The following is a 23,202-nucleotide window of genomic DNA, read 5'->3' on the forward strand; positions in this document are numbered from 1 at the left end:
AACTGAAGAAACTTTTGGTATCCTCGTCAATATTATTGGCTAGCTTACCGTCAAATTTCATCTTTTCCCTCTTTCTGACTTTTTTAGTTGCATTCCATTGGTTTTCAAAAGTTTCCTACTCCTCTAACGTCCCACTAATTTTTCGTCTATTATATGCCATCTCTTTGGATTTTATGTTGGCTTTAACCTCCCTTGTCAGCCACGATTGCATCATCCTCCCTTTAGCATACTTCTTCTTTGGGATACATGCATCCTGTGCCTTCTGAATTGCTGCTAGTAGCTCCAACCGTTGCTGCTCTGCCATCATCCTTGCTTGTGTTCCCTTCCAATCATCTCATGCCTCTGTAATTCCCTTTATTCCACTAAAATACTGATACATCTACTCCTCAAATTGCAGGGTGAATTCTATCATGTTATGATCACCGACCCCTAAGGGTTCCTTTACCTTAAGCTCTCTAATCAATTCTGTTTCATTGTACAACACCACAACACCCACTCCAGAATAGCTGATCCGCTAGTGAGCTTATCTACAAGCTGCTTTAAAAAGCCATTTGATAGGCATTCAACAAATGTCATCGCCTCCACCCCCGGATCCAGCACCATCTTTATTTTCCAATCAACCTACATATGGAAATCCCCATGACTATCATAACATTTCCCTTTTGACATGAATTTTCTGTCTGCTGTCGTAATTTGTAACTCACATCTTTTCTACTATTTGGAGGCATATACAGATTTCCCCCGCCATCCGAAGGTAGAGCATTCCTATGAAACGGTTTGTAAGCCAGAATGTCGTAAAGCAAAGAATCAATTACCATTTATTTATATGGGAAAAATCTGTGAGCATTCGCAGACCCAAAAATAACCTACCAGATCATGCCAAATAACACATAAAACCTAAAATAACAGTAATATATAGTAAAAGCAGGAATGATATGATAAATACACAGCCTATATAAATTAGAAATACTTCTCTACAATGATTGCCTCCATAGTGAAAATCTCACGCAAGCACTCTTGGCAAACCACTCTCTCCAGTAAGCTTTAGACTATGAAGCTGCCAAATCATACCAAATAACACGTAAAAATACACAGCCGATATAAAGTAGAAATAATGTATGTACTGTAGTAACACTTACCTGAATTGGGAAAGCGCTGAGCACACTGATGATGGTGTGTTAGGCTGAGTCGTCGCAGATTGGGGTGGTGCAGTGGCCCCCACCCTCCGGGCAGCGACCCGATACTAATCTGCAAAGCATGCAGGGGTACAGCGGTAGCTGGGAGGCACCCAACACCTTCTGATCCTATGTCACCTCTTTCTAAGGATTTGATTTCAATGTTTACCAGCAGAGCCACCCCAGCCCCTCTGCCTACCTTCCTGTCCTTTCGATACGATGTGTACCTTTGGATGTTAAGCTCTCGGCTATCATCTTCTTTTAGCCAAGACTCAGTGATGACCACAGCATCAAACGTGCCAATCTCTAGCTGTTGTACAAGTTCATCTACCTTATTCCGTAAACTACATGCATTCAAATATAACACCTTCAGTCCTGTATTCATCACCCTTTTCAATTTTGTCCCGTTTACGTTGGAACTCATCCTGTTGAACTGCAATTTGCCCTATCATCAACCTGTCTTTGCTAGCAGTCTCACTACACACTGTTTGTGTAAACCAACTGCTCCATCCTCAGCCCTATCACTCCGGTTCTCATCCCCCTGAAAAGCTAGTTTAATCATTCTCGAATAGCTCTAGCAAACCTGCCCACAAGGATTTTAGTGCCTCTTGGGTTCAGGTGTAACCCATCCCTTTTGTACAAGTCGTACTTCCCCAGAAGGGAAGACACTCCACAGATACTGTTCAACCATTGACTTCCTCAAGCAGATTGTTTGATGCTCCATACTCCAGCATTTGCACTCTTGTGTCTCAATCATAGTCAATGAGTTAGGATATAATTTAGGAATTTTCAAACTCAGAATGCAGCTTTATAGCCTAGAAAATTACATTTCAGGGAAGTTATCAGCCAAGCAAGGATTTCTTTCCATTGTGAAAAGAATTCTGTCTACTTTCCCCAAATGATTTTCCGAAAATCTGAAAAGCAACAAAAATATAATTCATGCAATAAGTAAAACCTGTGCTATACGCACTCCCAGGGCTTATCAATAGGGAGCAAATTATATAGCATTCAACCAGTGCTTTTCAATTACCAAACACTATAGACCAAATGACAAATTTTGCAGTCTGTAGGTGATTCTTAGCTGTATGCAGCAAACTGTACCTAATTCAAGATTCACAAAATTGCCTTGTCCAGAGAGACCAAACAGTTCTCATCAGCTTTCATTCACTTACAGTGTACTTCCCAAGGAGTCCATAGTCAAAATGGTGGTGGGAATTCTTCAGCTGAGCTCAGCTCAGCTGCCGGGTTTAGCCTGAAGACTCTGGCACTTTGAGGAACAAATGTTTAGCCAGCCGTTAATGTCTTTTAGTTATTTTGGCACTTAAATTTTGAATGTTCCTGAAAGTCTGATTATTTGAAATGTTCAAAGTATCTGAATAAATTATCCAGAAAGTTTCAATATTCTGACAATCAAAACAAAAACGCTTAAGAATACAAAAGTACTTAATAGGTACAAATAAATACATTTAACAAAATCCACATACTTCTAAATAATATTAAGAATTCTATGCTTACTATGGTCCTTTGCAGATGTTCTGTCCACTAAAGTGCTGTGGGAAATTGCTACAGCTTGGTGTTCTGCTAATAGACTTAAGTGCACAAGCTCAGAATGTAGGGGTTGGGGGGGGTGGGGGGTGGCTTGCAAAATGAGGCCGGAAAGGCCTTGACTTTGACAGTTAGAAGTATATATGGGAATGTGAGGTAAAACCCAGACAGCCCTGTGAAAAACTCCTGACATTTGCTCATTATTTGAGAGAGGTTAGTTTTCTTTTCCCCATCAGATTGCACCATGAAATTGGGCTGTGCAATTGCAACATTGAGCCTTCAACATGTACCAGAAAGAAAGAAGTGGGATTTTATACTCACTGTGGCCAATTATTGACTTCCCACCTGCCATCCTAGAGAAGAACAACTCTGAACACAAACCAGCAATTGAGTTCTTCATTACTTTTTGATACTTAGTGTAACAGAATTTATCTACTGGATCATATATATTAAGAGATTCATCCTTTTCCTCCTTTGGAATCCATGACCATTTGTGACCAGTTGTAACAGACAAGGTATCTTTATGTAAGCCATGAAACTTGCAATATACAGTATGGTCGTCTACCCAATGGAAACTAAGAGAAATAAGTATCGTAGAGCATTTCGAGCATCCTTCCACAGTAGTTCATTGGCAGAGACTTCAGTGACAGCAGGGTAGCATAAAGAAGCAAAGACTGAGAACCATATAACTCCCTCTGCTCTACACAGAGAGAAAGGTTTCGAGGCACACAATCATCCGTTATAATGTCATTAAGAAATCAGTTGCATTAGTGTTCAAGTTGTGTGAATCAACAAAAGAGTAAAGACCATGAGGTGACCTAACAACCTGGTTTAATTAGCTCTGAGGTAACATGACAACTCCATGATGGTCTTGGTTCACTTTAGAATGCATTACAGCTAAGGTGCATTAACTTGCATCTATCTCAGTATCTTAAAACAGATTAAAGAAACAATGTACCCTCTGAAATTGGTTTGAGATTACACAAAATCATATCATGATAGATTTACATTGCAGCTGTGGCAAGAAAAAAAATCATCCAATTTGTTGAAACTGAAATTCATTGTCTGGAACTGCATTGTTTGGATTATTAACAGTTATAATGGGATTTTCTTTTTTAATCAGACACGAGGATAAATTTGTAAGAATAGGATTTTGGGCTACTGGCTATATCATCGCAATACAGTATGAACAGTGATGTATTGCCATAGTCAATTACTCACTATACTTTGCTAGATAAAGAAGTGAAAGCTGGAAACATGCCTTTAGGCTTGAAAACACCAGGGGATTAATCCTCATCCTTCATTAATACGCAGGAGAAACAGCATTTGCAGCACAACACTCTACAGAGAAAATAAAAAATGTCTAAAAATTGAAACAGTGGAGAAAATTTAAAAATTTTTTCAACTGATATAAAAATAAGTAATAATATTTTCAAGGTTATTTGGATTTGCTTTATTTAATATTACATAAAAATTAGCAATGTAAGTGGATGTTGGATAGTTGAGCAGGTTTCTATAATATGGCAATAATTAGAGATCAAAAGGTAAAGGAAATGAGAGATTAATATTTCTTCAATGACAAAGGCTGTTATCATTCGTGGACGGCAGTTCTTTTCCTTTTACTGCTTTATGAGAAATTAATTTTGCAGTCATGTGTTTGATAAGCTGAAACCTTTGAAATTTTTCTGTCAGATATGTTTCAGTGGTAGCATTCTCACTTCTGAGTTGGAAGTTTGTGGCTTCCAGAGAGGGGGCTCAAAACCAAGCCTTACACTTCAGTGAAGAACAGAGGAATGATATTAAAATGTCATCTTTTGAATGAGATGTTAAACTAAAACCGTCTCCAGCGAATGTAAACGATCCCAAAAGATTGCAGTTTTGAAGAGTAGCAGGGGAATTTTGCTCCCCCTTGTGTGGCTGGCTAACATCTATGTCTCAGTCGACATCCCTAAAATGGATATAACTTGTCATTATCACCATCATTTTTTAACCTGCCTGCCATAAATAGAAAGTTTAGCATATGAAGAACTGACATAAAAGGAACAGCAAGTGGGAAAGAAGTTGGTAACAGCTGCAGAACAGGTAGCAAAGATGGGAGTAGCTGAGAAAAGATGAGTAAATGGGCAGAGATAATGAATGGATATCATAATGGGAAACATAGGTGGAAAGGGATCGCCAATGGGTCACAGAAGAAAGTGGTTGTCATTTGAATGGCTTGTGTAAAATTTGGTGTGCATAACATTAAGAATTGTAGTATATGACTAGTTGCTTATGATGTTTTTGAAATATTGTTTCAATAAAGAGGCTGTCAGAATATCTTCTGAAGGTGCTTGATTCTTCAGAGCAAGTCTCTAGAGGTCAGTACTGTTGCTTTGCACAGTGCAAGTTCTACTAACTGCAAAATAACTTGTTTGTCATCTTAAATAACTGGCTTTCCTTGAGTATCAAGACTGCAGTGACCAGCACTTGAAACCAGAAATAAAGCAGAAATTCAAGGGAAAAGCTCAGCAGGTCAGGAAATGGAAAGGGAAACTCTTCAAGACCAGGAAATTTCCAGCATTAGCAGGATTTTATTTTAACTGAGAACCAGAACTTTTTCCCCTATTCCCTCTTTGTTATTACTTTGATGCAGAGTCTCAGAAAACAAGCTGAACACCCCATCCCAGAACAAAGAGAGAAAGAAAATGTCATGGACAGCAACACACAAAGTGCTCAGTAGCATCTATGGACAGAAAAGGACAATCAACGACCCTTCATCTAGACCCAAAACATCAACTGTCCATTTCTCCCCCATAGATGTATTGCTCCAGATTTCAGCATCTGCAGTCTCTTGTGTCTCCATCATAGACATCAGATTGGGAACACACTGAGACCGTAATTGGAGAACTCATGAAGATGTACAGATAGGAAACAGGGAAGCAATATAATACAGGGAAATTGGAAAAAAAAGAACACTATTATGTTGAAAAAGTCAATGACTAAAGAACAGACAGATTAAGGCAACAAATGCAAAACAGAGGAAACGGCTGTAACAAATGTTTCCAAGTTACTGTCATTCTGAGCAATAACATACTGTTTAACTGAAAAGGACCATCTTGACAGATTGAGACATGACCAAATTACAGTTAATACCTGTGTTACACACTTAGTAACTGCACAGGTTTTATGTACAGTTCTTTCTGCATGTATGATGAACGATACTCAGTTGACATTTCTCCTTCATGATTCAGCAGAATAGCATAGAGCAGTACAGAACTCTATTATTCTCAGCATGAAGCAGAACCCACTGATGTGTTCCTCTTCTAGTTCTCACACGGTTTTAATTCAAACTCAAACTCAATTTCTAGAGGCTGGCAGTGAATTCCCATAGGCAGAAGAAAGGCTGAGGGCTACACTGAGAAAAGAAGAGGAATAACTTCACTTATAATCATAATTGATGCATTACTTTTTTATGGCTAACAATAGAGGGCACAGCTTTAAGGTGCTTGGAAGTAGATACAGAGGAGATGTCAGCGGTAAGTGAGTGGTAAGTGCGTGGAATGGGCTGGCTGCGACGGTGGTAAAGGCAGATACGATAAGGTCTTTCAAAAGTCTCCTGGGTAGGTACGTGGAGCTTAGAAAATTAGAGGGCTATGGGTAACCCTTGGCAATTTCTAAAGTAAGTACATGTTCAGCACAGCATTGTGGGCTGAAGGGCCTGTGTTGTGCCGTGGGTTTTTCTATGTTTCCATGTTTCTAACTCAGCATCATAAACAGGTGAGACAGCAATCCATATAAATGTGTGCACTGCGTACAGGTCCACCCCAGGTTATGACTTATGTACAGCCTGAACACATAAAATTAGTGTTTGATAGACCAGTGGGATGAATTTGCCAGCAGCTGAGGGCTTACAGGCACCTTCTGCTGTATGGGAACTTGGTTTGTGGCAATATCATTGTCTCTTGCAAAGAGATCTGAATGGTTGAGTCAAACATCCTGGTTAAACTACATGTTGTCCTTGGCTGGCCATTGTTTCTGTCTAAATATATTGCAGGGCAGCCTCATTTTGACTTGTGAACTGTTTGATTTTTGAAAAGTTGTCAGTAAGTGAGCCCTATTGGACCCTGGGGAGGACTTCTCTATAAAAGTGATTTTGCAGCTGGTGTATTTAGTTGACCTGGAGCTGCAGTTAGAACATTCCTCAGATTAACATCATTTCTCTTACTTCCGCATGACATGGGAGACCATTCAGCCCATAGAGTCAGTACCAGCTATCTGAGAAATGCCATTAATCACATTCCCTTCAAATATTACCTCATGCTATCTCTCTCTCACAGGAGCCAGCAACAAATTCTCCTGCATAGACATCACACAAGGCCAGAATTGAACCCAATTCACTAGAGTTGTGGGCATCAATGCAATGATGTCATGGTGCCCACTAAGATCAGGGGTCTCCAAGGGATTAGCAGAGTTAATGTCAGAAATGTTCTCAACAACTCACACTGGTGTGGGTTCAAGATATCAAGCCGGAGTAAATCAGAAATGCAACAAGTTAAAAGTCAAATTAAAATAGAATCTTCAAGACCTTAATTTAGGTCATTAGCAAGCAAACACCTTTGCTAATTTTGCATGATTGAAAATGTTACAGCATTGATCACTGGCAATAAAGGACTAATTTACACATTGATTCAATTAATGCATTTTTATAGAGTGAGAGAAAATTGAGAAGCCTCTCAAGAGGACCACGTTAATTCACCATATGCATTTGGTAATTTCTTTGAAATGAACCTTCCAAATTGCAGAGAAGTAAAGCATGTGATAATTTTAAATTGATTGGGAAAGCAAGTTTTATGACATACGCATCTTTATTGTAACAGAATGAGAGAATTCTTTTTTATGGAAATCTTTGCAAACTGTGCAACGCTCAAACACCAGGCAATGACTATCTGCAGCAAGGAAATTTTTAAAACATCCACCACTAAAATCCCAGTATATCACCAAAACTAACTTAGACAAACAACTAAAAGCAACTCTCTCTCTGGAAGTGGCAATTGCTAGCTTGTGTTCTGTTTAATCTTGGCATTGGCCCGGTAAGCAGGTTTCCGAGCCTGAGATCTGGGAAGCCTGTGGAATATCACAGTGCTCTATTGGACTCCATTGTGCAGCCACAGTTGGAGAGTTTGGATGGATGATGCCACCGACAGATGAAACTGATAACAGTGCTGGAAGCCAGAACTTCCACTGGAATACCTGGATAGCTCCCAGCAGCTCAAAAGGTCTGCCTCACCTTTCTCACTCAAGAGCATGACGCAATAAACTTGAAAACATTTCCTTTCTACAGAGTAAGGAATGACAAAATTGTTGCTCTTAAGATTTGTAAGCTTCACAGGGAAATCAGTGTTCTCAATGATGACACTGGGTTTGCAAAGCTGAAGTTTATCTGTACAGATTAATAGATCCTATCTTCAGGCACAGTTTAAATCTGGCCTTATCTCCTGAGATATACATAGTAACAGATGTGTATTCCACTGAGGCTGACAACAATACGCAAAAGAATTTGAAGCAAAAATTCTGGCAGCATGATTCTCTGGATACATACAAGCACAGCTATCCAAAAGTGTTTCTTCCTGAATGCAAATCCTACCAAATGATCAATTGGCAGATTGTGCCTTGTCAATAATCTTTCAGGGAGATCTTCTAGACTTTCAATCAAATCACTATTAGTTTTGGCTTTATCAAACTAGTTACAAAAAAGACTTGTTTGCACTTCAGCTTTGTTGGTCCCATTACCACACACGGCATATTTTGATGTTTTCAGTGACTTTGTTATTTATTGTAAATTGGCAAATTACTTGAGATTTTTTCCCCTTAAGCCTGCTTATTATTTCTTTCTCTCAAATTTACTTTACTCAAAAACTGTGACTTTATAATGAGCAAGTGTGCGCTTTACTCACTGGTGAGGAATATGTTCATTGATTTCCACTTGATCAATGGCCTGATGAACTCACTTAACAAGAGAATGTTACTTACTAATAGGGATGAATACTAAACCCAACTTAAGATCTAAATCGATCGCGTTCCTGACAAATCAAAGGCAGCAGGGAACATTAGACTTCCACAAACTTGCATTCAAATAGGTTTGGACATCTTAAAAAACTGTTTTTGTTAAACTGTCAAATCAAAAAAACTTCTGCTCCCTGGTCACAGAATTTATGTCTAAAAGAGCACTCATCTGAGGGGAATTTGAAGTTATTCATGATTAGAGTAAGATGTAGATTTTATTCCTCTTGTAGGGAATATGTATAAGCTTAAAGCAGCCTTCCACATTTTCAGCTAAAATTTAGATTTAGATATTCACAATGTCAATTTTCAAATGCAAATTGGTTTGCTAATGCTCAGAAGTAATAAGCAATTAACATGCCTATTGCAATGTTATTCGTTGGTAACTAGAATTACCCAAATCAACATTCCCCTCTGTTAGTTCATTCAGAACAGAAGGCAGCTAAGTTATTATCTGTGGTCACTGGGAATAATACAGTACTTATTTGCCCAAGCTATTGCCAATGCTTCATCATTTATGAGATTAGTTTCTGATAAGCCTGTCTGTGGTAGGCGATGGAGATTTGGTACAATGTAGTTAGCATCTAACTTTCATTATCTCTCTGCTATTAAACAGGTTAGTTGCCTGTTTTGTTAAAGGGTATTTTTATTAAACAAATGTTTGCATGATTAATTCAGCAGGCTAGCCATTTAAAATACTTCACATGATATTGATATTTCTGAACTCATTTTCAAAGGTGATTTCTCTGTCAGGATTTGTTTAATACAGAGAAGAACATACTAGTGTCTAGTGATGGCTGAATCATAAAGATATCGTCGTAACTGGCTTTCACATTTACAGGAAAATGGAGCCAATGAATCTCCTGTCTATGTTATTCCCAGAAGTCATATTATAGGTATTGTGCAACATTAAGAAGATGACATAGAGATTGAAGCCATCATTTTTATGATATGGTTATATTAGCTGGGAAAGTGTCTACTTGCAGTTAGCAAAGAATATGCTGGACACAGATTCAGAAAACAGAATGGAATGTGCAATAAAATCACAACTCCATGAGGAGAAATTATATAACAAAAAAAAACAGAAGCAAACATAATTATGTTGGGCTGAATGGTTTAACCTGCATATTCAATATTGTGCCTAGCCTGATAAAATGTTTCCTTCTTCAGTGTTTTTAGTACTTCACAACAATATGAAAGGCACTCAAGAGTTATCAAAATCAGTCACGAATCCGGTATTTTTTGATGTGACAAATATTTCATTTAAAATAAAATCACCAGGCAGTATAATAATATGATCTGAACATGGATATTAATCAGAATCAGAATCAGATATATTATCATTGTCTTATATGATGTGAGATTTGTTATTTTTCTTGCAGCAGTACAGTGTAAAGTTATAAAATTGCTATAAATTACAAAATTAAATATATTTTACAAAGAAAAGGAATAATGAGGTAAGTTCAGACAGCAGGGAAAAAATTGTTTCTGAATCATTGAGTCTTTTCCGTTTGCTTTTTGCTGGACTCAGAGAACTAATGGGAACTCACATATTCATTCAGTGGCTTTTGATCTCAAGCTAATGGCCATTTCATTAGGTACCTTCTGTATCTAATAACGTGACCACCGACTATATGTTTGTGGTCTTCTGCTGCTGTAGTCCATCCACTTCAAAGCTTGACGTGTTCATTCAAAGATGTTCTTCTATACACTACTGTTAATAACCCGTGGTTTCTGTCACCTTCCTGTTAGCTTGAACCAGTCTGGCCATTCTTCTCTGACCTCTCTCATTAGCAAAGTATTTTTGCCCGCAGAACTGTTGATCACTGGATTTTCATTTTTGATTTGTTTTTTGCACCATTCTCCGTAAACTATATAGACTGATCCCAGGAGATCAGCAGTTGCTGAGATAGTCAAACCACCCATTTGGCATCAACAATCATTCCACTGTCAAAGTCACCGAGATCATATTTCTTCATCATTCTGATATTTGGTCTGCACAACACTGATCCTCTTGACCGTGTTTGTATGTGTTTGAGTTGCTGCCATGTGACTGGCTGATTAGGTATTTGCATTAACAAACAAGTGTACAGCTGTACCTGATAAAGTGACTGTTGAGCGCATGTTGACTGTAGAAGTTAAGTTAGTAGTTTTGGAATTTCATAGGAATTTTGATAATCATTCAATTCCATTCATTTTACAGTCAAGCCCAGGATCAATAGCTTTGATTTTCTGGTTTGATCAGAAGCAACAGATCCTACAAAGAATTTTGAACTTATAATATATTACCTTCATTATACTATGTAATTCTTTACCACTGATTATATATTGTAGAGCTCTGGTTAGAAAATAGCAGCACAAAAACTGATCTGCAACTCCACCAGTCTTATAGAGCATCTTGAAACAAGCAGGCCAAGTTTTATGAATTTGTTCACTTCTCATATCCCTTTATTTCCTTTCCTTCATACACTCGCTATAATTATTTCAATATTTACCCTGGTCTCCTTCACACCTGATTTCTGCTACAACATTCCACTGCCTCGTGTTCATCCATTGAAAATGGTTTTCCACTCTCTTCCAACTTGCTTGTACTTCTTCATTCTAAATCTTACAAAGACGAGGAAAATATTACAGCTACTCTAATTACTTTGTCCTCCCATTCAACCCATTCATGAGGATAAAAGCTGATCTTCTACATCAACACCTTCCTCCTGCCATAACCCTTATCCCACATTCCTTCCGGCATCCAGAAGTCTGAGCAGAGAGCTCCAAAGATTCATTCACCTCTGAAATTCGTTTATTGGTTTCACAGTGTGATCAATTGCTCATGATCTGCCCAGCCATCATTGGGTATTTGGCTTGGCTGTCTTTGTCCTCTCCATTCTCCTAGCCTCAGACTCTTCTTCAGGACTGAAGGGAGAAGACACCAGAACAAAAAGGTGAGGGGGGGGGAGGGAAATGAGGATAGATAGAAGGTGATAGGTGAAGCCGGATGGGTGGGAAAGGGAAATGGCAGGGATGAATGAATGAAGATTGGAATGAAATGAAGGAATATGATAGGGGAGAGATTGGACCTTTGGAGAAAGATGGTAGGAGAGCAGGAGGCCAGAGTGGGGAACAGAAGAGGGGAAAGGAGAGTTTTTTTTTACCTGAAGGAGAAATCAATTCTCATGCCATCAGGTTGGAGGCTACCCAGATGGAATATAAGGTGTTGCTCCTCCACCCTGAAAGTGGACTCATCATGAGGGTGGATGTTCAGAAAATGGAGAAGGTACAGGTGAGGACAACATCAACAGTGGAGGACAAGAAAATCCATTCTTTGAAGAAGGATGTCATCTCTGATTTCCTGGAAATGACAGCCACATCTTGGGAAAGATGCAGTGGAGATGAAGGAACTGAGAAAAGGGAATAGCATTTTTACAGGACACAGGATAGTTAGAGGTATCATCAAGACAACAATGGGAATTGGTAGGTTTATAAAAGATGTCACTTGGCATATGATCATGACAGATGAGCTTTACCTGGATGCTGCCTGTATTGGACAGCATGTGCTATAAGGAGATATAACCATAGAACAATTTCAGCATGGAAACAGGCCATATCGGCCCTTCTAGTCCGTGCCGAACTCCTACTCTCACCTAGTCCCACCGACCTGCACTCAGTGCATGACCCTCCATTCCCTTCCTGTCCATATATCTATCCAAATTAACTTTAAATGACAACATCGAACCTGCCTCAACCATTTCTGCTGGAAGCTCGTTCCACACAGCCACCACTCTCTGAGTAAAGAAGTTCCCCCTCATGTTACCCCTAAACTTTTGCCCCTTAACTCTCAACTCATGTCCTCTTGTTTGAATCTCCCCCACTCTCAATGGAAAAAGCCTATCCACATCAACTCTATCAATCCCCCTCATAATTTTAAACACCTCCATCAAGTCCCCTCTCAACCTTTTACGCTCCAAAGAATGAAGACCTAACTTGTTCAACCTTTCTCTGTAACTTAGGAGATGAAACCCAGGCAACATTTTAGTAAACCTCCTCTGTGCTCTCTCAATTTTATTGACATCTTTCCTATAACTTGGTGACCTGAACTGTACATAATACTCCAAATTTGGCATTACCAATGCCTTATACAAATTCAACATTACATCCCAACTTCTATACTCAATGCTCTGATTAATAAAGGCCAGCATACCAAAACCTTTCTTCACCACCCTATCCACATGAGATTCCACCTTCAGGGAACTATGCACCATTATTCCTAGATCCCTCTGTTCTACTGCATTCTTCAATGCCCTACCATTTACCATGTATGTCCTATTTTGATTAGTCCTACCAAAATGTAGCACCTCACATTTTTCAGCATTAAACTCCATCTGCCATCTTTCAGCCCACTCTTCTAACTGGCCTAAATCTCTCTGCAAGCTTTGAAAACCTACTTCATTATCTACAACGCCACCTATCTTAGTGTCATCTGCATACTTACTAATCCAATTTACCACCTCATCAGCAAGATCATTAATATATATGACAAACAACATTGGACCCAGTACAGATCCCTGAGGCACACCACTACATACTGTCCTCCAATCTGACACACAGTTATCCACCACTACTCTCTGGCGTCTCCCATTCAGCCACTGCTGAATCCATTTTTACTACTTTTATATTAATGCCTAACAATTGAACCTTCCTAACTAACCTTCCGTGTGGAACCTTGTCAAAGGCCTTACTAAAGTCCATATAGACAACATCCACTGCTTTACCCCCGTCAATTTTCCTAGTAACCTCATCAAAAAATTCAATAAGATTTGTCAAATATGACCTTCCACGCACAAATCCATGTTGACTGTTCCTAATCAGACCCTGTCTATCCAGATAATTATATATACCATCTCTAAGAATACAGTACTTTCCATCAATTTACCCACCACTGATTTCAAACTCACAGGCCGAGAATTGCTAGGTTTACTCTTAGGACCCTTTTTAAACAATGGAACCACATGAGCAATACACCAATCCTCCGGCACCACCCTCATTTCTAATGACATTTGAAATATTTCTTTCAGAGCCCCTGCTATTTCTACACTAACTTCCCTCAAGGTCCTAGGGAATATCTTTTCCGGACCCGGAGACTTATCCACTTTTATATTCCTTAAAGGCGCCAGTACTTCCTCTTCTTTAATTGTCATACTTTCCATAACTACCCTTCTTGTTTCCTTTACCTTACACAATTCAATATCCTCCTCATAGTGAATACCGAAGAAAAGAAATTGTTCAAAATCTCCCCCATCTCTTTTCTCTTGCACATAGCCATCCACTCTGATTCTCTAAGGGACCAATTTTATCCCTCACTATCCTTTTGCTATTTATATAACTGTAGAAACCCTTTGGATTTACTTTCACTTTACTTGCTAAAGCTGCCTCGTATCTTCTTTTAACTTTTCTAATTTCTTTCTTAAGATTCTTTTTACATTCTTTATATTCCTCGAACACCTCATTAACTCCAAGCTGCCTATAATTATTGTAGATACCTCTCTTTTTCCAAACCAAGTTTCCTATATCCCTTGAAAGCCATGGTTCTCTCAAACTTTTAACTTTTCCTTTCAACCTAACAGGAACATAAAAATCCTGTACCCTCAAAATTTCACCTTTAAATGACCTCCATTTCTCTATTACACCCTTCCCATAAAACAAATTGTCCCAATCCACTCCTTCTAAATCCTTTCACATCTCCTCAGAGTTAGCCTTGCTCCAATCAAAAATCTCAACCCTGGGTCCAGACCTATCCTTCTCCATAATTATATTGAAACTAATGGTATTGTGATCACTGGACCCGAAGTGCTCCCCAACACATACCTCCGTCACCTGCCCTACCTCATTCCCTAACAGGAGATCCAACACTGCCCCTTCTCTAGTTGGTACCTCTATGTATTGCTGCAAAAAACTATCTTGCACACACTTGACAAACTCCAAACCATCCAGCCCTTTTACGGAATGGGCTTCCCAGTCTATGTGTGGAAAATTAAAATCTCCCACAATCACAACCTTGTGCTTATTACAAATATCTGCTATCTCTTTACAAATTTGCTCCTCCACTTCTCGGTCCCCATTTGGTGGTCTATAATACACCCCTATAAGTGTCACTACACCTTTCCCATTCCTCAATTCCACCCAAATAGCCTCCCTAGACAAGTCCTCTAATCTATCCTGTTGAATAGATAATCTAAGATGTTGAATAAACTTGTGTTGGTTTCTCTGGAGCATTGGAGGCTGAGGGGAGATCTGACAGAAGTTTGTAAGACTCTGCGGGCATCGAGAGGGCTGACAGCCAGTATCATTTTCTGATGGTTGAAATGTTTAATACTAAAAAGTATGAATTTAAGGTGAGAGGAAGTAAGTTCAAAGGTGAAGTGCAGGTCAGGTTTTTCACACAGAGAGTGCTGGGTGCCCAGGATGGTGGTGGAGGCAAGTAAAATAAGGATATTTAAGAGGCTCTTAGATAGGCACGTGTTTGTGCAGAGAATAGATGGATATGGGCATTGCATGCATAGAAGGGATTAGTTCCAAGTTTACTGGAGTCACGATAGAAATACATTGATCTGAACGTGATGTTTATCAGTTATTTTACTTTGTATTCCAAGTTATAGAGACCATGAGTTCTTTCAAAATTTCAGAGATTGGCCACCATGCCAAAGTGTGTTGGTACATTGAATCGTGCTGTCATGGACTAGTGGGATCTGTGAAATCAAAATTGATTTTGAAAGATGTCATGAGTAAAATAATCCAAAAAATGCTAACATTTCATTTTAATCTTTCAAGTGAAAATGCTAGAAACAATCAGGCAACCTCTGTGAAAGGAAATATAGAGCCTATATTTCAGGTCTGAGACCCTTTGACAGAACTGGGAGAGAGAAGTAAAAAGTTAGTTTTAAGCTGCACTGGGATGGAAAGGACATGGAGAATGTTCTGAATTGAAACTAGAGTTGCTGAACATAATTCTGCTGTATTTGGAGCTATCGCGTTGATTAATGAGAACAGTTAAAGAAAGAGAAAACATACCAGGGAGATATAAAGGCTATGAAATGCAGTTCAATCATGTTGTTCAGACTTGAAACTAAAAGGAGAATGCTGCAAATGCCCAGTGTATGTGGAGAGAGAAAAATTTAATTCTATAGATCTGTAATCTTACAGCAGAACTGGTGCGAACAGAAAATTTAAGTGTCCTCAATTTTGTATTTGATATTAATTCCCAAAGGCTGTAATGTGCTGAAGTTAACACTGAACCTCATAGGAGCATTGTGGAAGCTCATAAACAAATTGGAAGTGGGATGGAGCACTAAAGTAACAGGTACCTGGAAGCTCTAGATCACTCCATCAGACAGAACAGATGTGCTAGCAAAATGATCTCCAAGTCCATGTTGGTTCCTCCTTGTGTGCACTGAATTCAATGAATTAGATTGGAATAATCAAAGCTTAATTAAATGAGTATTTGGGCCCTTGGATGGTGCAAAGGGAAGTAGTAAAGAAGAAAGTATTGTTTTCCCTGCAGTTGCATTGGGATATGCAAATGGAGCAGGAATGGGTGGTTCAATTGAAGAGCAGACCAGAGAGTCATGAATGGAACAGCCCTTTCAAAATACTAAAGGGACAAAGGAGGATTTAGGGCCTCAATGAAGATTGATGGAAATTATAAAGAATAAACTGTAGATCTGGTGGAACAGGATGTGCGGACCAGAGGGACTCTATCTTTGCTCTATCCTGCAAGACATCAGATGAGAGATAATATGTAGGAAGTAGTCAAAGAGTGCATCAACGATGGTGGACAGAAAACCAGGATTAATGGAAAAGACTGATATCTGTGTGGAAACACACAGTTTTATAAAGTGCCTTATTAACTATAAAGCACATTGAGACCCACTTTTGAATTGATACTTTATGAATGGAACAGTCCTTTCAAAGTACTAAAAGAGCAAAGAAAGGTTCAGAATTTCAATGATTATTTTCTCAGCTTCATATCTCCATATCTTGTAAGCCTTCCACTTAGCTTATCAGCCCTAATGGTGTTGTGCTCAGACAGAGACTGATAAGCTCCACCCATTAAGTCTGCTCTTCCAGCAATAAAATCCTTCATACAAGTATGTCTGTTTGGATTGGTTGAAGACAAACTGCAAGCAAGACCCACAAAATCTGTAGGCTGGGACGTTTGGTACTCAAGTGCCTTTTGTGGCACTCCTTGAATTTATGGTAGAATTGCCATAAATAGGTAAAGGATTTTTGTCCCAATAAGAGTTATGAGTAAAGCAAAAGGCTATATATGAGAGACAATTAAAAACCTTACAGATAACTCACTTTATTGCATTTAGGATTAGTGCAACTTAATTGAATGTATATCTCCTTTAAAGATGAAATCTCAAACGTGTGATAATAAATACAGTCAAAGACCTTTTAAAGGGGGGAAGGGAAGTTTCTGACTTCATGTACAGCCTTCACGAAGAAAGCATTAGGTTATTTTTGTATTCAGATAACCCTGCTTGATGCACTGATAGTTCCCAGAAGGAAATGTAATGGGCCAATTTTCCTTCAGCTTCAGTAATTATCAAAGAAATGCTATGAATGAAAAGTATCTTGAAGTATTTACTGCTGCAGTGTGACTGTTTTTCTAAAGCCTTCACCTCAGACTTATCTACCTCACACTGAGTAAGGGGTTTGTTGAAATTCTGTTATGCCTGTATCAATGCTACAGAGAGAAAGATGGAATATGGATCAAAGTAAATGAGACTTCATGTTCCAAGTGGGCTGCTTCAGTAGATAAGTTTAATGGTAATTAAGTGTAGGGATTGTGTGTGCTTGTCCTGGAGTCCCAGTCTTTGATTTGTATCATATGTCCGCTGATAGATTTTTTTTGTGGAGACGCATTTATGAAGAGACAAGAACACAAAGAAATAGGACCAGGAGGAGGCAACATGAACCTTCATACTTGCCCCTCCTCTCACCAGTTCAGTTTGATCTACACTGGCCTTTTCTCCTCTTCTACGCCAGTTTCCCAGAGTTCTCAATTTCCTGATCCTTCAAAAAATTATCCACCTTCACTTCAAATAATTCTATTGATCCAGCCTTCTAAGCACTCTGGTGCTATGAATTCTAGGTTTCCACCCTCTGCAAAAAAAAAGAAATTTCTACACAAATTTTAAATGACTGAACATTTGTAACTGTCTCCTTCAGTAGCAGATGAGAAAGCCGGCCAATGCATTCAAGAAAGACTTGGCAGACTGGGAAGTAAGAGGAAAATTGCATTGGAAACAAAAAAAATTTATACTGCTGAACAGCATCAAATTTATAGATTGTACTGCTGGATTATATTATTAAACTGTCAAAATGTTGTGTTAGTTCCCTTTGCAACAGGGTGATTAAACATAATTCTGTGACTATAAATAACAGTTTCACTGTATCCATTTCTCATTTTCTGTTCAGAATATAATGTCAGGGTCAGCTTTCTTATTCAGCAGAAGGCCTGTTTTGAAACATTTACTTGACATTGTGAGATGACTGACTCATAATGAAAAATATAGAGTTGATTATTTAACATTATTGCATTGGGGTGTGATCATTTTTTCTCATCCATTTTATAGTGCGGTGTTTCATTTTTGTGGTTCCACAGCAATCAAAGGAAAGAATCCTACTTTTAGACTGCACATGCAAGTTTGAAAGCTGTCGTCTTGATACCACTGAAGTTTGCATACACAATCTGACTGTTATATATCCTATTTCAGGCCTATAATTTCTCCCTGTTTCAGGCAACATTGCAGGGTTGAAAATGCTCCCTGGTTTCAGACTTAATGGTAATCTCCTGTTTGGGACAAACCATTGGTAAAATATGTTGTGGATATTCTGTGACCAGAATTGAAAATGAGATCTTTTCAGTATTTAACATCATTTACTGTGCCTTGGTTCTGCAAGATTCTTATCCTCACTGCTCATTCCTGTTCCAGGCTAAAAAATTCAATCTTCCTTGTAAAGGAAGTTACAATGAGGAAAAAAAAGTAATGTCAGCAAAATTATTTGCAAGCTGACTTCAGAGTCATTATTTAACTCTATACGCCTCCGTAAATTTTCTGAATGTGATTGACTGCAAGGTTTTCCTTGATCAGTTTTGGGATCACTAGGCCATTGGTTTATTAACAACATTGATAAGAAAGAATTGGATATTTGTTTCTCTAAGATGAGAATGCACAAATAAAATTACATTCTAATTGTATTTCAGAAATACTAGTTCTGTTTTCTCCCCCGCGGACTGATTTATTGAGCTATGCCTTGCAAAAGTGCATATCTCTGCTGCTTCAGAGGACAATGTTTGATATTGACTGAACTCTTACTCCAAAGTAAATGGAATCACATCAGATCTTTGACGCTGACCATCTTATAATTGAAAACCTGAGGGGCTATGGTACAGGCAGAAAGCCAGCATTCCATTAAATTCATGCACAATTATTACTGCACAATTATTACTGCATATTGTCCCATACTATTTTTATCCAACATAGTAGTGGTCCATTGCATAAGGAATGGGAATTCCAGTTTTTTTTTGTGCATTTGCAATTGCAACCAATGTATACTTTCAGGACCTTTTGCCTAAGACTCCTCCCACCCCAGTCATTCTCTTGTCCACATTTCTGTTGGGCAGAAGATACGAAAGCTTGAGAGCATGTACCACTAGGCTCAAACACAGCATAAATTCCTCTGTTATCACACTCTTGAATGGACCCCTCATGATCTCTCAATCTACCTCATTGTGGCCCTTTCATTCCATTCGTCTACCTGCATTGCATTTTCTCTGTAACTGCAACACTATGTTATGCATTCTGTTTGCTTTTCACTGCCTTGTTGCAATTACGTATACTGTATATGCCATAATCTTCCTGGATGACATGCAAGCTGAAGCTTTTCACTCTACCTCAGTTCATGTGATAAGAATTTTAAAAAATACATAATAGCTAAGTTGCAAGGTGCCCCACCATGGCTGGAGCATTTAAAATTATAGTTCTCAACTGAAATGTCTACTCAGTGAAGAGAATGTCTTGAGATAACCTGCTGAGTAAAGGATACAGGAGTCATTATCCAGATTCCCTGACACTGAATGAAAGATTGAATCTGCAGAAGTGGACATTCGGGAGAGGGTATGGAACAAATGCATCCTCACTAAAATGATTGAAGCATACACCTGAACAATTCTCAAAATGGGAATTGATTCCTCAGTGCTGATGCAGAAAAGGTTTACCTCATTTCTGTTGGTTTGCTTCCTCTGTTACAGCCTGCTTTCCTTTATGAGACCAAGTCTATTTCTTCCCTGCATTTCCATGGTCCAACAGCACAGCAGCAGTGACAGATATGCATTACACCATTGCGTTGTACACAGTACAAGGCAGCATCATGTATTCTGTGCAGAGAAAGTTCTATCACATTCTAAAATGGATTTTACACTCCAGGCTTGTGGATGAAATATCAAGTATACTTCTACAGATTTACTTACAATCTCAAAACCAGTTCTAACAATACAAACAGGATGACTCAAGGGCCTGAATTAGAGGGAGAGATTAGACAGGCTGGGCCTTTCTCCTTGGACAAAAGAGACTGAAGGATGATCTCATAGAGCTATATAAAGTCAGGGTGGCATAGATAGCCTGAGTGATCTTTTTTCCAGGGTTGAGGAGTCAAAAACTAGAGGATATAGTTTTAAGATTGGAGGTGAAAAGTTTAATACAAGCCTGAGGAGCAATTTGTTTTATACAATTGATGGTAGATATATGGAACAAGTTGCCGGAGGAAGTGGTTGAGCCAAGTACGTTAGATACATTTAAGTAAGTGGACGGGCAATGTATGTAAATGACAAAAGTTTAGAGGGATATGGGCCAAGTGCTTGGAGAAAGGATTAGCATAAATATACATTTTCTTTAGTATGGACGAGTATGGGCTGAAGGGCCTTTTACATTCCTCTGAATCTGACTCTCTGACTCTATATGGTGCATCTCCAGAAATCATGTCTCTGTTCATGAAGTTCAGTCTGAAAAACTCAATACAGCTGTTGTCCCATTTGGAATCAGATTTTTTCCCTTGGTTAAGTTTTCTGAAAATTCATACAAGGCAACCTGGGATAGTTAGTATTTGCTTCAACACATAGCCTTCATAAATTTTGTTTTATGACTTTTAAATGTGGAGTCATGGATATTGATATTGTTTAAGTCTTCATTTTGACTTCTTCAGCAATGAAAAAGACTTAAGAATTCACACAGTTGTCCCACACTCCACCGTGTCTCTCTTTGCATCGCTTTTTCAGATTGGAAATGGAAGGGTTGTAGGGAGTTTCATCTTCAAGTCCTAGGTTTTTGATTTTAGGGTATATACAGTAATCACAATCTGTGCTGTCAGTAATGCCAGCAAGACGTGGGTGACAGGAGGCAAACGGATTGGAAGAGCTACCCTTGTATGTGCTCTTTGTAACAGGGGAAGTTAGGGCTCCCACACAAAATATGCCTGAGCCCCTTTGGTGTCAAAATTTTACAGGAGTATTGATGTGAACTGGAAGCAGAATTTCACAGCTGAACGCTATGTGGCATCTTTGCAAGGTAGTAACAATATGTGCTGTTGTGTGGGTGGATGATAGTGTGCAACACAAGGAGGTAAATATCAGATCTGGATTACACCATCCTGATTCCAGCTTCACCTTTCCCAATTCCTTCTGTGCTATTATTTTCCAGGATGGTTGAGGTGCTTCCTTGAAGAGAACTTAAGTTTATGATGTACTTGTGTCACAGGGTTAATATGGGGCTTACAACATGGGGCTTCAAATGCTAAGATTGCACATTATGCATCATACATACAGTATGTATCCAATGAATTTACAACCACTAAAACTAGCTTTGGGTCATACAACATAGAACATATGACTAATGCTATACCAGATCAAGTCAGTCAGATCCAGACAAATAAAATGCCAAACTATAACTGCATATATACACAGTATTTAAAGTTTTATTATCTCATCAGAGAGGTGAAGAATGAGATGAAAAACAAAGGCTAGTTTAGAGGGAAATATTTGACTAATTTTGACCTCCCCTCACCTCCCCAGGAGCCTGAACTCCTCTATCCCAAAGCATATCCTGCCCCCCATCACCACCACACCATGACCATGTAAACCAGATCTAGTTCTCTGTTTCAACCAAATATGATGCCAGGTCTCGCATGGAAGAGATAGAGACAGAGGCTGGAAGGTGATAAGTGGAGACACGAGAGGCTTCAGACACAAGAGTACAAGAGTCCAATACGTAAGGGAGATGTTGGAACCAGATAAGGAAAGACTGGTGGGCAGGTGCAATCAATGGGGGAGAGAACAGGGATCCTGTAGGTAAAGTATGCCCATGACAGGCTGATGAAACCAGTAGGGGAGGGGAGCAAAGCTGGAGCCTTGGATGGTGAGGTGATGATGGAATGAACGGGTGAGCAAACTTGGGTCAATCAGGATACAGAAAGAAGCACGGAAGATGCAGAACACCTAAAAATGGAAAATTCAATGTTGATATCATGGGATTGTTGATCACCCAAGTGGAATTGGGTAATATCGGATTTTCCAGTTTCAGTTAACCTACGTCCCTTTTGCTCACTTTTGATCTGCCCGGGTTCTTTTGCTCTCCTTTTTGTTCTGTCACTTCCGGCTATTTCCTTGTCACCCTATTTCATTCCCATCCTTAACTGAGACGCTCTTTCTCATGTACTTTTGCTGTCTGACATCTCGCCTTGGTAAAACTGGCCTTTCTGCACTGAAGAACATTTACTCATGATCTCTCTATGCTCTTTTCTCAGATCATCCTAAATATAACTGAATTACAACCACTAACATTAAATAGACTTCCTCTTCCACCTGAAGTCCTTGGAATTAAGTCAAGACCTGACCCTCTTTATGTTGGCTTTACTAGTCATTAGTTAAGGAAAGATTGCCAGAATTCATTGTAAAAATTGTGTACTTATGTGGTTGTTGAGATCATTCACCATCTCTGCTTTATTTTTATTGTACAGTATTTCTCAGGAATTACCAACGATGTTGTCCTTCCATCTTCTTCTGACCACATTCCAGTACATTGTCCAACTTCACGGTTTTACTTTTTATTCCCTTAGCCAAAAAGACTATACACCTGTCTTTGTTTATACCCCCCTCCATCTCAGCTTTACTAAAAGCATGTTCCATTATCCCACAATTCCCTGTTTCCTCCTCTTAATTGCCTTGTTCACTGGACCAGCAGTCCTCAACCACCGGGCCACGGACTGGTACCAGGCCGCAAAGCATGTGCTACGGGGCCGTGAGGAAATGATATGAGTCAGCTGCACCTTTCCTCATTCCCTGTTAGGCACTGTTGAACTTGAACATAGGGTTGCCAACTGTCCCGTATTA

General features: G+C 39.0%; 1 protein-coding gene across 12 annotated transcripts in view; it reads left to right on the forward strand.

Annotated features, from left to right (window-relative positions):
* Nucleotides 1-23,202, forward strand: part of LOC134347072 (receptor-type tyrosine-protein phosphatase delta-like) — a 2,469,925-nt gene that overhangs the window by 1,734,750 nt on the left and 711,973 nt on the right. The gene's annotated exons all lie outside the window — the stretch shown is intronic.

The sequence above is a fragment of the Mobula hypostoma genome, chromosome 5 (assembly GCF_963921235.1).
Source record: "Mobula hypostoma chromosome 5, sMobHyp1.1, whole genome shotgun sequence".
NCBI lineage: Eukaryota > Metazoa > Chordata > Chondrichthyes > Myliobatiformes > Myliobatidae > Mobula > Mobula hypostoma.